Here is a 16,514-nt window from a genome sequence, read left to right as displayed (position 1 = left end):
AATAACTTTAAATTTACACGATCATGTAACATTCAACCATTTCTAATTGGGAGTTGAATTTATCTTCATTCAAGTTTACAATAAGCGAATTTGGTTTATTTTTACAGTAGTCTTCAGTTTACACTGCATTTTTTCTGTGATGTGCGCATTCCGGAGAAACTTCCTTTCTTCCATATTTTGTCCCGTTTTTTGTTTGAAAAAGTGCAAATTCAGAGATTCACCCTTCTTTTTATTCGTGATTGCAACCAAGAAGATATTCTATTTTTTTTTACTTTCAAAATATCAAATCTACGAATGCATCATAATATGTGCCTGGCTGGTCTAATCTAGTAAAAAAGTTCATTTAACGAAATCTTTGGTTGTATTAGTTGTTATATATTGTTGTCCAGTGAGATAAAATGATACATTAAAACATAGGCTTATTAAGCTAAAATTACGTATTCACGATGCAATGCTTGTAAATTATTTGATATTATCCCAATGATTTACGAATCTCGACAGATAACTAAAGATGAATAAAATGTTTACCGTAATTATTTGAATCATAACACAATCAGTACGAAATCATAAAACCGTGTGGCCAAACTGTAGGCAAATGCATTCAGTTATAGATTGAAACAGTTTCCGCATCTTGTCAAACAAGAATAACCATCGACGATGTCCAGTGTAGTGAAAAATCAGTTTCCTGATTTAAAACATGCGTTTGAAACGCCCTAGAAATCATCGATATTTGATGTAGAGTTCAAACCATTACATATCTTTGTGTGATTAGCTCCTATCTGCGTTAAGGTCACTCGAAATCATCGAGCTCGTTTTCCAACCCATCAACATTGTATAGTTTTTCAGTACTGTCGTATGGATTTCGAATTTCAAAATCATATATTTTAATACTGGAAATTCTCACGTAGTGAAATCGAAACATGGGACGATCAGAAGATGAGTATATTTTATAGCCACTATTGTCTGTCCGAAGCAAATCAAAACCAAACAACAACGTAATGCAAAACTAAAAATGTTCAAAACATGAGAATCTTCAATCGAATTTATTGTAGCTAACTATTTAATCCTTCGACGTTCTTCTACCCTTACATGAACTATTACTCTTAGTATAAACTCAACTACTGCTAAATAAACGAAAAAGAAAAATGCTCAAATAAAAAAAAACAAAAAGAAGAAAAGCAACAAAAAGAAAACACAGAATTATGATAAAACTTTAAAAGGTATAAGCTAACATATGGTAAAGTGAACATTCTAATTGTTTGTAAAAAGAATCCTAAAAAAGTAACTTACCCGGTTTAAGGCATCCCGAATAAAAACTTTTTAGTAAAAGATTTTTTTCGAATTAACCTTCGAGACTCGAACAAATAATTTGTGTTTGGTAAGATTCCTGTAAATAACAAGAGATCTCCGCTTCCTTTCGGTGCCGCATCACTAAATTGTTCCAAATAGCTTAATATTTCTTTGCGATCACGTTACACCCCAGTGCAAGATGGCAGCACTTCAAGCCACATTGCACAACACAGGAACCAATGTGATGGATTTTACTAAGGTGGCGCAGATGATTGATGCGTGCCACTAGTCCTCTCTTTCATTCTCCCGCTGTTCTTATGCAGCGCAAATAGTGACGTCACTATTTGCGCTGCATAAGAACAGCGGGAGAATGAAAGAGAGGACTAGTGGCACGCATCAATCATCTGCGCCACCTTAGTAAAATCCATCACATTGCACAGGAACTACCGAAACCAAAAAAAAAAAAGTAACCAAAAATCACTGCGACAAAAAGTCAATCCCAGCATCGGCAGTACAAATTGCAATAATTATGAGAGAGGAAGAACAAAACAGACGAAACCATTTTTGAAAACAAACGGCTTCCACCACTAAATCATAGCAAAGCAGGAAATTGCAGACCATAACAGGACACAGACAGAGTGACACGCTTAAACTTTTCATCTTGTAAGATTTAAAATGAAAAAAAATCAGAGCAGACATCTCCGCAAGATAAATTGTTGAGATTTAAAGAAAAGAAATAAACATTCAGCGAAGTACAATAAAACAATGTAAGAGATATTTAATTCTAAGTTTCGTAACCCTCTCTCTCTCTCTCTAGTGTAGGGTTCAAACCGAATCGTATGTATGATTATCTTCAGTTTTTATCGTGTCGAAACAAATCGCGTTCGGAGTCCGAGCGCGAAAATCGTTAAGAGTTATACACCAAGTAATGTGTAAATAGGATTAGGGACAACCATGCGCGAGTAATGGAGCCATATTTTCCAATTATACATACACAGATATAAGCGACAAAAAACTAGGCGAAGATTCGATGGACACTCGGGTGGGAAAAAATGAACAATAACATTTTTAAATTCACTTTCGGATATTATTAGAGAGTAAGCAAACATTTTCGTTTTGAATTATGTAAAAAATGCGACATATTGTCATGATCATCCATTTTTTTTTAAATTTAGTGTTTGTCAAACTATTAGTCGCGTACGGTGAACAAGAGTAACAATTATAGGGAAAAAGTGTATTTCTCTATTACTTTTTCAAATCGACGTAAGTAACTTTCACAAGGCTTAAAGCAAAAAATTGAGAAGAAAACTTTATTAACCGACATTATGCCGTTTTTTCTTCACGTATATGCTCGAAACTATACATACGAGTAGCATGGTTTCCAATATCTGATTTTCTATCATTTTCCCACAAAAACTTTTTGACAAAATGGTACAACAATTGATCAATTACTTACGACGATTTTGTACCAATGTAAGAGTGACTCAAGTAGTGTTTTGTTTTGATTCGTAGTTAAGTCTCTTTGCCTCTGCATATAGCAGAGCAGTGAAATTAGTGGTTATGATATACGTCTTTTTGAATAATTTTTCGAGATATGCTAAGACAGTTGCAAACAAAGCCACGTTAAGGTATCTGATCTGGATTCAATTCCAGGTCGGTCGTAATTTAACTTTACTGCAATAATTATTCATACAGTAGCATCGTCACTCGAAATACGAATGCAAAAATGGCAAACTCTTAGTGTGTAAAAGTTGAAATGCTCATAGAACAATAGCTAGGCTGAGAAGCAGACTCTACTAGAAGTGACTTATACTCATTGCAATCAACTGTGCTAGCCACTTTGAAGCAGAAGAGCATACTCATGTACAGTATGGCCCATAAAAAAATGCGAAAATGGTCATATCATGTTTAATGGTAGTTTTTAAATAGAAAATGTGAATGAAACATAAATATTATTCATTACTTGTATTGTTTGATCTATTTAGAGTCAGTTTTTAGCTTTGGATATGATTTTTATCTGTTACTTTCACCATACCAGAGAGGAATTGGAAGCATACCTTCAAATTTTATCATACGGACGTCGAGTTCAATATCTGTGTGATGAAAGCTTCTAAAATATCAACGATGACGTGGGATTCTTCACAGGTCTTGTCTCCAGCATTCGCCCATATCAAATGATAGAATTGATTCATACCTGGGTAATTAGAGACGTAAACATATTTTCGAAAAAACGGCTTATTTTGGAGAGCTTTGATTGAACCTTTATATAAGTGTGATAAGCGGCTCCGTTTTGCTCAAAACCTATGAGCTAGTATTGATATAAGTTGTCTCTAACCGATGGAACAAATTTCATCCTCGAAAATCTGTTATAGGCCTCCGTATTTATTTTTTATTCAACCTTAACAAAAATTAAAGGCATATCAAATCTATAAGACGCAAATGCCCTCAAAACTATGACCTTGGCAAAATATTTTATTGTGATCATGAAAAACACGTTCTCTAATAACTCCTCCATCCTCTGATACCAAACAAACTAAAATTTTCAACAATAAAGTGTAATTTTTAAGGTGGAAAGTTTACCACCAGAGTATATGACAATCAGTCGCTGTTTCTAGCTTTGGGCGGACAAAACCTTAGAACTTATTTGCTTTATTACATTTTTTAGGACAGTAAGAAAAATATGACAAAAATTGTCCTGAATAGCAAAATTGTGTCAGAATATACTACAATAATCAGAAATTACATTCACTATCAAAAACAATAAAAATAACGCTTGTGGATGCTATATTCACGTTCAAACAATTTTCGCATTTTTTTATGGGCCATACTGTACAATTCAGAAAACTAAAATTTCAATTCAAAATATCCAATACAATATTTGAATCCTTTACCAGAACATAATCCAATTACAATTTATTTTGCAAATTTCACCCCAAGTTGAACTGATTCAGCCATAATTTGGATTTTGAACATTGCATCAATTATTTATTGTAATATCAGATAAAAAAAAAACAATATCAGAAGCAGTCATGTTTCCTAACGTTGGTACATTTTTGGTAATTAACGTTGTTGAATATAACCAAATATCATCGCCCTGCGTGCTAATATAATGCTATTATACAGCTGACATGTCCTTTTTTCAGCCGTATTCTTCTTCTTGGCATTACGGCCCCACTAAGACAGATCCTACTTCTCAGCTTAGCGTTCAATGAGCACTTCCACAGTTCATAGTGAAATTTTATTTTATTGAGTTGAATTCCTCAATACATCAATATTAAGTTGGGACAAACTTTTGGGGAAGAAAAACGGATGACATCTGTTGGTATCATATTCAGAACGTTGCATTTCATCTTGCCCCGGTGTACCTTAATGTGTGGCAGGTACGATGATACTCTATGCCCAGGGAAGTAAAAGAAATTTCCATTACGAAAAGATAAAGCCGAAAAGGCAAAATAGCGGGCTAGTGGTTACTTGGGATAAGTGTACTTGCAGCACCATTGGTGAATGTAGCACTATTCGAATTGATAAAATTCAGTTACCTAGTGTTTGTTGAAAAAAAACGAAAAATTAAGGTTGGGCAATTTTTCAGGCATTCAGGCATTCCTACGGGGATTTCTTCATGAATTATTTCCGTACTTTTCAGTGCTTCAACAAAAAACTCTTTTATCAGATTTACTGAGTTACTCCTGAAATTTCCATGGAAAATCATTTCCAAGGTTGAAAGTTATTATTCAACAGATTTTTCCTGAAATTTGCTTAGGATTTCTGATTTTACTAGAAAATTTCTCGAAGAATCTCAATCAATTTGATTAAAAAATGAATTCCACCGGAAAATGCTTTAAAAGTTCTTCTAAACATTTCTCTACGTACTTATTACATCAAAATTCCAATTGTTAGTTTCAAACACCATGTAGTTGTTCATTATTAATTTGTTAAGGATTTTCTGGAATTACTTAAGAACTCTCCAATAAATTCTTGCAGTCATACAAAATTGTCTTCTAGATCACCAAGCAATGATTCTTTTCATAAATTCTTCAGAGAGTTTACCAACAGTTTTACCAGCTTTGCCTTTGAAGTTTTTCCTTAAGTTTTTTTTCAGATTCCTTCAACAAATCTTCTGGAAAATTATTCAAAAGATTTCAAGAAAAATTTGCATCAAAAATTATCCAGGAATTCAAGCACAAAAATGCCAACATAAGAAAATTTAAAAACATCAAGCATATCTATAAAGTTTCTTTGAAAAACTCTTCCGTGAAAATACTGAAAAATTCCCAAGCAAATCCCTGAACAACATTTCTTCAGAGAATAATGTTATTGTTTCCCCTGAGATCGAAGTCGTCTTTGGATTCTTTTAACAAAATTACCAGAGATTCATCAAAGCATTTTCCAAAGGCAGCACTTTCTATTCTTCTGGGGATTTTTTAAATACATTTTTCAATAGATTCACTAAAGAATTTCGTAATTCAAAACATGTTTACACAAAGTCCAGCAGGTATTCTTTCAGGCTGTAACATAATAATCCCGAATGTTATTCTCGGGATTCTTCCATTAATAACATCAAGAAATCTATCCATTTTTGGTTAAAAAACTACTGCACGCATACCTCAATATGTTTTAGGGATTTCCTTACAAATTACTCTACGAATCACTCTATATCCATTAGCCTGGGACACGATTATATTAAAAATTTAGATTCTCGTTCCAGTCCACTTTTTGGGTTGCATTTAGGTCCCATAACAACTGTGCAAAATTTCAGCTCAATCGAAGAAACTATATTTTAGCGCCAGCCGTTCAAAGTTTGTATGGGATTTACTATGGGAAAACTTACTTTTGCAAAGAAAAATCGCCAGAGGTCGCCCATTGACCTTTATAAAAATTCTGAACATCTGAAGATCTCGATAGGTATTTCTACGATGAACAACATTGCCGAAGACCGCAAAGCAATCCGATGCTTGTGAAAAAAGTTATTAAGCATAGACTATTCGGAAATTTTGCCCGATTTTGTTATTATTGTTATTCCTTTACGTGTTAATCAACGTCGCCTTGCCGCCTTGAAAAACTTTTTTCACAGGTGTCGGATTGTTTCGCGGTCTTCGGCAATATTCTTCAGTTCAAACTCATTTAAAAAATATACTAAATTCATGATGATAATAAATCTTCTAGCTGTTTGGTTGGAATGCCTATAAATAAATGTAAAATTGAATTGAATGGTAGAGTACAAAATTCAGTTTTCATTTATTTACTAAATTCGTTCCTGAAAATTAAAAAATCCATCGTAGAGTTTCTGAATTAATAAAAAAAATCTTTTATGATCTTAGCATTGGTTACGTCTGTTTGTCTTACTTATACATTTCCTTAAATAAATCTCCTCCTCCTTCTCAGTTGTTTTGTAAAATGTTTTTCCACAGATTCCTTTCACGCTATACTAATATTGGAAGCAAAAGTATCATTGAGAATTTTAATAAAATTCCTTTAAAGATACGAAAACAAAAGACATTTCAAAAACACTTTTCGTAGATTATTAATAAATAATTTGGGAATTTGAAGTAGCATTTCAAGGGAAAAACCTTAGCATAATTTCTGAAGCAATAAGGTCCCAAAGCCCTGTCCCAATTTTAGTATCAAACGCTTAAGTTTGTACCGGAAACACGTGTTAACTCAATTTTTAAATGTTTTCGTTTGTTTGAGGCCAAAAACTTTTTTTCCGATTTTTGTGATTTTGTAACAACATTTGGTTCAAACTCAAATTGGATGTATTCTGTTTTCCGTGTCCGATCCGATGTATGTCAGTTAGGAACAACCCCTGTGGTATTTTTGTCGACTAAGCGAACGTCAAACATGATATAGCCATTATTTGAGCGGGAAAATTTGCTAAAGCAGTACCAATAACACGCTCAATCGTGTTATTAATTAAAACAAGATTTTGTCAAAAGATTTAGGAGCCTATTAGTGATATATATTGAAAATATTTGAAGGACTGTTCAAAAACTTTGTAAGGAATGATGAGGAAAAACTATTATTTTTTGAAAAATCAAATATTTTTATCCAAAAATAAATTTCAGAATCATTTTTAAGGTAGAAAAAGATATAGATGAAGTGGTTGTCCTCCAAGAGGAATGCACGATGGAGGTGTGAACAAATCACACAATAATATTTGTCTGATTGTTAATAGATTTGTAACGAAAGATCTAAAAGCGAACGCGCAGACCGACTAAAGACTCGACGACCGAAGGACTCAGAGAGAGAAAAATGAAACACTTGTTGTTTGTAGAAAACGCACTTTAGAATGAATTTATTGAAAGCAACCTTTTGACGTTTTAATGCAGGGCCGCCTCTTTGCGGATACAGTTCATGGTATATCTCTGTTGTGTGTAGTGTTGGTCAAGGGGTATACGATTGCACCCCCCGTCAAGCTGATAGCCCGAGCAATTCACGTAGCTTAACAAACTGAAGTCTGCCCAGTCCCTTAGTCATCATATCAGCAATTTGATTGCCCGTTGGCACGTACACTAAACGAAACACTCCCTTTTGGATTTCGTCCCTTACAAAATGGTATCTCACATCTACATGTTTCAGTCTCTTCATCATCTTGTCATCTTCAGCCACTTGAATACAAGCTTGATTGTCTTCATATATTACGGTTGGTTCATCGATCTTAACACTCAAATCCATTAATAGACGACGTAGCCAAATAGCTTCTGTAACTGCAACACTGAGCGCCATATACTCAGCTTCAGCTGAAGAGAGCGCTACCGATGGCTGTTTCCGCGTGGTCCAGGATACTGTCGACGAATAGACCGTGAAAACGAAACCGGAGACTGATTTCCTATCCGTTATGTTTCCTGCCCAATCTGAGTCAACATATCCGTTCATAACATCATCCTCCTTTTGCCGACGAAACACTAGCTTCAGATCCAACGTGCCCCGTATGTAACGCAAGACACGCTTAAGATGACTCCAATGTAAATCTGTGGCGCAGCTCTGATAACCGCTGAAATAATTCACGGCAGCGTTTATGTCAGGACGCGATGTCACAGTGACATACATAAGGCAGCCGACGAGTTCTCGATACGGATGAGTAGTGTACTCCGACGGATCAGAAGACGTGTCCAGTTTTAGTCCAGCTTCCATTGGAGTATGAGCCGCTTTGCATTCTCCCATACCAAAACGATTCAATAGGCTCAGCAAATACTGTCTCTGGTGGATCTGTAGAACACCCTTCTCTCTATCACGCTCGATGGCCAAACCAAGAAACATTTTCACTTCGCACAAGTCGGTCATTTCAAACTCTAAGCTCAACTTCTTCTTCAAAGCGGTAATAACGGTTAACGAACGGCTGGCTATTATGATGTCGTCGACATAAATAATCAGAAACACCGCTTCTCCATCATCACATGCGATGTAGAGGCAGCTATCCGCTTCACTTTGCCCAAACCCGAGGTTCACTATGAAATCATGGAATCGCCTGTTCCATTCACGTGAGGCTTGTTTGAGGCCATATAGCGATTTCTGCAGTTTAGCCACCAAATCTCCTGCGCCAAACTCACTTGGAAGTCTCATGTAGATATCCTGTTTCAACGTTCCATTTAGAAAAGCGGTTTTGACGTCGAGTCGGTGCAGGTGCATGCCCTCGAAGTTCGCAACAGCTAATACGGCACGCAGGGTAGTTAGCTTTGCTACCGGAGAGTACGTGTCCTCGTAGTCGAAGCCTCTCCGCTGAGTAAATCCTCTGGCTACGAGCCGTGCTTTGTAGCGGTCGATGGCACCAACTTCGTTGCGCTTGATTTTAAAAACCCATTTGCTGTCGATCACGGTCCGCCCAGTCGGCAACGAAGTAAGTACCCAGGTCTTGTTCTTTTCCAATGAATCGATCTCTTCCGCTATCGCCTGCTTCCAGCATTGCCAGTCACTTCGCTTCTTGAGTTCCGCCACGGTGCTTGGCAAATCCTCAACGAAGTTCTCTGCGCTCATCGCCAAGCCACATGACATCTCATAATTATCAAACCACACTGGTTCTTTCCTAGATCGTCCACTTCTCCGAACCACTGCTTCTTCCACTTCGTTTTCTGGAGGACCTGGAGCATCTTCCGGAGCCTCCTCTTCTTGTACTTCGGCAACTTGCTTCTCACAGGACAACTCAATCTGCTTCGTTGATACTTCGGGAACCGTCAGCTTTGAACCGAACAACGAACTCTCATCGAACACGATATCTCTTGCCACGACAACCTTACCTTTCTCCGCATCCCACAAACGATAGCCGTTAACTGTATATCCCACCATGTACAGCTTCCTTCCTTTGGGATCAAGTTTGGTTCTCAACTCCTTTGGAATGTGGGTGTACGCGGCGCAACCGAAAGTACGCAGTTTGCTGACATCCGGCTTTCGCCCCACCCACAGCTCGTATGGTGTTTTGTTGACATCAACAGCTGCAGTCGGACATCGATTCGTAACGTATGTGGCCGTGTACACGGCTTCGCCCCACATTTCCTTACCGAAACCGCTGTCCGCTAGAATGGCTCTGGCACGTTCCATCAGTGTTCTGTTCATCCTCTCAGACACGCCATTCTGTTGTGGCGTGTAAGGGATGGTAGTTTCCAACGCTATTCCTTTGCTCCGACAAAAACGACGCATTTCACCACCGACGTACTCTCCTCCATTGTCGGTGCGAAGCCGGGAGATTCTCGATCCGAAGCGAGCGGTTACAAGAGCTTCATATTCGCGAAAACAATGAACTACTTCGTCCTTGGACGCCATGAGATAGATTATCGTGAAGTGGGAATAGTCATCAATGAAAGAGACGTAAAACCTTTTCCCATCCCATGTGTGCGGGGTCATTGGGCCACAGACGTCGCTATGAACAAGCTCCAAGGTTCGCGTCGATCGCCTCTCTTCGGTGGGTTCAAATGGTAATCTAACAATCTTACCTGATAAGCACGGCTCACACACGACGGTATCATCGTCGAACTCCGTAAGATTGAAGCCTTTCACCATTTTATGCCGGACGAGCTGCTTGAGACCATCGTTACCAACATGTCCAAAACGCTGATGCCACTGCAACGCATTCCGCGACACTTTCCCGGAAACTAAGGCACATCCCATTTCACTTTCTTTGCAGTACACATCCAGCTCGTATAGTTTGTCCTTGAGCCAACCTACTGCCCAAGTTACACCATCCTTCGACACTTCTGCTTTTTCCTTATCAAAACTCACTTTGAATCCCAGTCGTGTGATTCGTTTAACGAAAAACAGGTTGCAGCTTAAGCCAGGCAAATATAACACGTCTTTGGCTTCACACTTCGTGGTTTTCCCGTTGACACGCACGTAAATCATAACATGGCCACTGTATTCGACTGCAAGTTTCTGTCCATTTGCCACCAAAATCTCGATCGGATTCACTAAACGACGCATGGACACGAAGAACCGAGAGTCATTGACCATATGGTCTGTCGCGCCCGAGTCGAGATACCAACCAATCTTCACAAAATCTTCCATATCGGTTGCCACGAAAGCCACTTCTGGTTTTTCTTCTCGCACACCAATGTTTGCTTTCTGCGTACTGCCCGCATCGTTTTTCGGTTTCTTCTCATTCACTTTTTCTTTCGACGGCACGCGGCATTCGGCCTTTTTGTGGCCCACTTTTCCACACCGATAACACTTCATCTTCATCTTATGCTTGCTCGCCATCGCCACACCATCACTGCCGCCCTCTTGAGCAGCTGAGTCGAAATTTCGACGCTTCATGTCCACATCCATTAGGCGCTTTTTGACGAAATCCATTTCAACGCCCCCAGGGAGTGTTTCAATTGCCGTAACGACGGAATCGAAAGACGACGGCAACGTCAGCAATAAGTGACAGATTGCGTCCGAGTCATCCACGTTGGCACCGCTCCCTTTGAGCTCCCGAATCAGTCGATCAAAGCGCATCAAATGTTCCGACATCGTCGAACCGGTTCCTTCGGTGTACTTGAGCGTAAGCAACTGTTTTCGGATGTACAGCTGACCTGCAACACCACGCTTTTCGAAGATGTTCCTCAGTGTGTTCCAAATCACTTTCGGCGTTGTACAATCTTTAATCAATTCCAATTGACAGGCGGTGGCAGGCCTGCACGATGAGTGATTTGCACTTTTTCTCCTGCGATTTTCTCTCCAACACTTTCTTCTCTGCCTTCACTTGTGCCGCATCATCATCCTCCTCTTGCAACTCTTCAATTTCTTCCACCTCGCGTTCGAGGCAATCCAACAAATCGAAGGTATCAAGAACCGTTTCCATCCGGAAGCGCCAATTATGGAATCCGGAACCATCAAACGGTGTGATTTTCGCCTTTTCTTCCATGTCTGGGGCCATAACCTAAAAGCGAACGCGCAGACCGACTAAAGACTCGACGACCGAAGGACTCAGAGAGAGAAAAATGAAACACTTGTTGTTTGTAGAAAACGCACTTTATAATGAATTTATAGTGGTTATCACGCCCAATGGTATGGGTACCCTAGTGTAGATGTAGTTGTGAACCTTAGAGGAAAACAATATGCACTCTGTCTCGAAAACCACCTAGAATTCGGGTAAAAATTTTCCAAATTGGGTAATTTTTCCATATGCATTTTGATGAGTCTGGAAAGCGTGTGCAAGTTTCTTTGAGGAAAACAAAAACAAACTGTGTATGACGAGCGTATGCTAGTCTTCGTGTGTTCAAATGTCACTAAGCTCTATTGAAAGCAACCTTTTGACGTTTTAATGCAGGGCCGCCTCTTTGCGGATACAGTTCATGGTTTATCTCTGTTGTGTGTAGTGTTGGTCAAGGGGTATACGATTGCACTCTAACAAGATCTGAAGCCACCCTTCGATACTCCTTGAGGAATTTGATTATTCTAAAATTGTCCATTGAATATCAAATGGTGGCTACACATTTCTTTAGTAAAATATTTTTTAGAATTTCTTAAAAATTTAAAACGTTATGAATTTTTGTAAAGAATTCAAACAAAATGAAAGAGTTTATTACTGGAATAGAAATCTGTGGTTGATTTTGTTAAACTTTTTCACATCAGTTTAAATTTCTGCCATCCATCTGATGAAAACTTAGCCAGGCTGAAATTCCTTTAAAAATAGGGTTTCAATGCTAGTAATTGACCCATTAGTAACTGAAAATCATTCTCTACGCTTTTCCGCAATGATATCTCAGACGGATATACGGTTTGTGGAGTCTATCAACAAGTTCAATGTCTTTACTTCATAGTACGCCTATGAAACATACAAAATCATTTGATTTTTTCAGCAAAAACTACATTTGGAAAACTGTTGTCCAAATGCCTATTATGCAATTGTAGTAGTGAGAAGATTTATGTTTGACTTCATCTTACCACTATATGCAAACACAAAGCACGTGGTATATCTGTCAAAAAACTGGATGGCATTTAAACATGCCCTGTATTAGAATATAAAGCCAATATAGTGCTTATTTAATGCCTGCATGCATCAGGCTTAGAAGCATTAATAATGCTGTAATAGGGTTTCTACGCAGCGGAAGTGCTGTTATAAGGAGTGTAAGTATTTGTGGTGCTATTATAATGCATGTACGCATCTATTATGCTGATTAAAGGCTTATTATTAGTGCATATGGTTACTTGGGTATATCGTCTGGCAAGTACGAAGATACTCTATACCCTGGGATGTCGAGAAAATTTCCAACCGAGAAGATCCTCGACCGGTAGGATTCGAACCCACGACCCTCAGCTTGGTCATGCTGAATAGCTGCGCGTTTACCGCTACGGCTATCTGGGCCCCTAAACATAAAATTATTCAATTGTTTCGCATAAGTGGGTTTCAGCCGGATCTGGTACCAATTCACTGGTAATAGAAGCAAAAACCAGCTCTTTTCGTAAGTTACCGTACCCATCTTGATGCAGATTTATGCAAATTCAAATATAAGCTAATGGACAATCACCGTCAATTGAATCTATCGCTTGTCCGTCCAACTTTCAACGCATTGAGTTTGATCTTGTTTTGTTTTGTTATGCAAATGGGCCAAGACGGTTGGTACTATACGCATACTCAAAGAGTTGTAGTTCATTACATGATATCTAAACTGAAACCATCTCTGGATTCATTTCTGGATCGTAAATAGTCTCATTACCTCTAAATTGTCACTTTCTGCTATGTAAGCGTGTTGTAGTTTGACAAACAGCCGTAGACTACATTTCAAAAGTATCTTACATTCTTATGCTCGAGCTGAAAATTGTACGAAAATGTTTGGACAAAAATACGCTTAGTAGACATTCGAATCACACAATAACGAAAATCGGTTTCCTTAAAAGGGAATGTTACTCAGATCAGAAGCAGAAAACTGTTTAAAATGCATAGAAAGAGGGCAAATCATCGATACCTGAGGCCATCATTGTTCAGCTATTAGGTTCGTGATTCCGAAACGGACGTCATAGCCTAGGGCCGATGGATTGAAAAGTCATCTCATCAATTGGACCACTTTTGAGTGAACTCGACATCGGGTGAAAGAGAAAAAACAAATTTTTGAAATTTCATTAATAATACCGATAGAATCTCCCGGAGGGAAATGGTAAGCATATAAGCATTACAAGTAACGTCAATTAAATTATATATTTTTATAATAGAACTAACAAAGAGGAATGGGTGGCGGTATGAGCAATCGAATTAATTAGTTTACCGAACTTCTCTCGCAGAATCTACGAGCTATGTGGAATAGAAGAAAAAAGCGTTAACTACAAGGTGTGAGCGAATAAACAACTTCCAATGATTTTTGTTCAAACTGTAAATGAAGCAAACAGTCTACTAATAGTAATTCCCATGCCGGAGTTAGGAGATCTGTAAAATTTCAACATAAGGTAAAATTTTGTAAATATGTATGAATAGATTCAAAAAACTTTATCCAACGCCACACAATAATCGCATATGTCTGAAACAAATAGCAAAACCAATAAGAAGAGAATAACAATATCTAAATTTACAATTCGAGCGTGAAGCGTAGAAGAAGTAATGTAAGTGAAAATCAGATTATATAGATATTTAATAATAGCGAGATCGGAAGCGGTTGGAAATGATTCTGTTTTGTTTAATGCTTGTTATGTAGTTTTAAATTTTTACAAAACAAGAGAAAAAACTAAATCAATGCAGCGGCAATAGAACAAAAAATAAAGAATTATAAACATTACTAGATATTAGAATGAAGTTGGGCAGGACATACCTGTAGTGTATACATTATAATATATTGCGGCAGTTTTTTAATTATACTCCAAGGATGAATGTAGGAAGATTCGAAACGAATGTGTGTAAAGAGTAAATCCGTAGCAAATGTTAAATACAGTTTTTGATTGAACCAAATATTAAATTCCGTTGCTGGATCATTTTGGTTAGAACGGTTTATTGGGAAAACGATAAGGCGGGAACGATACATATTCGATTGATAGAAACGAAGCAAAGGATGGCTGATTGATAGCTGGCAGGTGTAGTTCAGAATTAGAAATATATTTTTACAAATAATTAAATAGTGGGTAATAAGTTCATTCATATTTAAAGAAAAAGAAATAATACCATGTAGAAAGTTAGTTAGAATTTTGTTAAAATATTACGAAAAGTTCTTATTCAATGAGAGAATTTGATAGATAACGATTATAAAGGTTGTGTAATTATTTGAACTTGATACACGAAGAAACAAACCAAAACAACAACAGAGAAGATGTGTAAATAAAGATTACTATGAGAGATTTGAGGCCTGTGGTGTTTTTATTTTCTCCGATTGTTTGATTCTATTTTTGCGACCCTTTCTTCTTACGGTATGGTGGACGATGGCCTACACACTGCGAATCAACTTAATGGGGCAAGCAAGGAGTGTGACGTGCGTGCTTCATATTTTTAGCACGTAGAACGATAATATCGGAAGTGGAAATTTTCCTTGACAATGTATTTGCAATATGGGTTTTACAAAGAAATTATTCTTGACCACTGTCAACAAAGGTGGGACAATGGGATACGCGTTGACTTCATGGGCGTAGTAGCTAAAAGGTGCAGAGAGGAGTCGTCCCCAATCTTCTCCTGGCCGATGAAAAAAAAATGCTAGGTTAAAAAGATTTTTCTAAAATTTTATATTATCATTGTGCTATTAGAAAAGTTAATCGATAATGCTTTAGTGCAGCAAAATTTGAGGCCTGTGGCAAAAACTCCATACATGTTTTGTCAAACACACCATGGATCATGCAAAGAACCTTCCAAAAATATGTAATCCTCAGGTTCCGGCCAAGGATTATCAGCAATAATACTATGTAGTTTTTCCAAGATGCATTTGAGATAATTCTCTGAGTTTTAGTTTTCAATAACTGTGGACAAGCATTGAAATGGTCCTACCTATTAAAAAATCTTTCTTTGAAGAATTGATAGGAAAATTTCCAAAAACAAACACCAAGTTTTCAAGTATTGATGTTCTAGATTAAATTTCTAGATATATTTTTTTCCAGACTCTTTCTACTAGGAATCTTATCTGATATGCTTTAGTGATAAATACTGCACAGTGCTTCTAGGAGCCTATATTCGTGATCGAAATTATTTTGCACCTGAAAAGTTGGTTTTAAAGGTATGGTGTCTTCAGTGGCGTAGCTAGGGCTTTCGGGACCGGGTGCGGAGTCAAATTCGGGGGCCCTTTAAAATACGATTGATATGCAACTATTTAACAGTTTTTCGATAGTTGTCAAACTTCCACTCGGCTGGTTAGCTGTAAACCACGAAACATTATTAATTAAAACAAGTATTTAACAGGGTTGATAGCGGCTAAGTATCTTAAAATATACACCAAGTCTGAAAAACTTGATAAAAAAGACTGACAAGGAACTACGTTTTGAATAAAGATTCCTCAGATAATCCAACCAATAATCTTCAAAGGGACTTTCTAAAAATGTCTGTGAGGATTTCTCGTGAGGTTACGACAAACATTTAATTGAATTTAATGATATCCTGAGAGCGACATTCAAGTATTTGCTTAAACCTTGAATAATTCATTTAGGCTTTTTTCCCAAAGATATCCTCAGAAGTAATCTTAGAAATTACTAAATTGATTTTTCCCATGTTTTATTTAGGAACTCTTCCTAAAATTGTCCAAAGAAGTTCTCAAATAATTCATCCAGGATTACCCTAGGAACTTATCCAAGGAGATCCAAAAATCACTGATTCTGGTAAAATGGATGATAAATTCCTACAAGAGGGTTCA

The sequence above is a fragment of the Aedes aegypti genome, chromosome 2 (genome assembly GCF_002204515.2).
Source record: "Aedes aegypti strain LVP_AGWG chromosome 2, AaegL5.0 Primary Assembly, whole genome shotgun sequence".
NCBI lineage: Eukaryota > Metazoa > Arthropoda > Insecta > Diptera > Culicidae > Aedes > Aedes aegypti.
The sequence above is the reverse complement of the archived record's forward strand: the minus strand, read 5'-3'. Positions refer to the sequence as shown.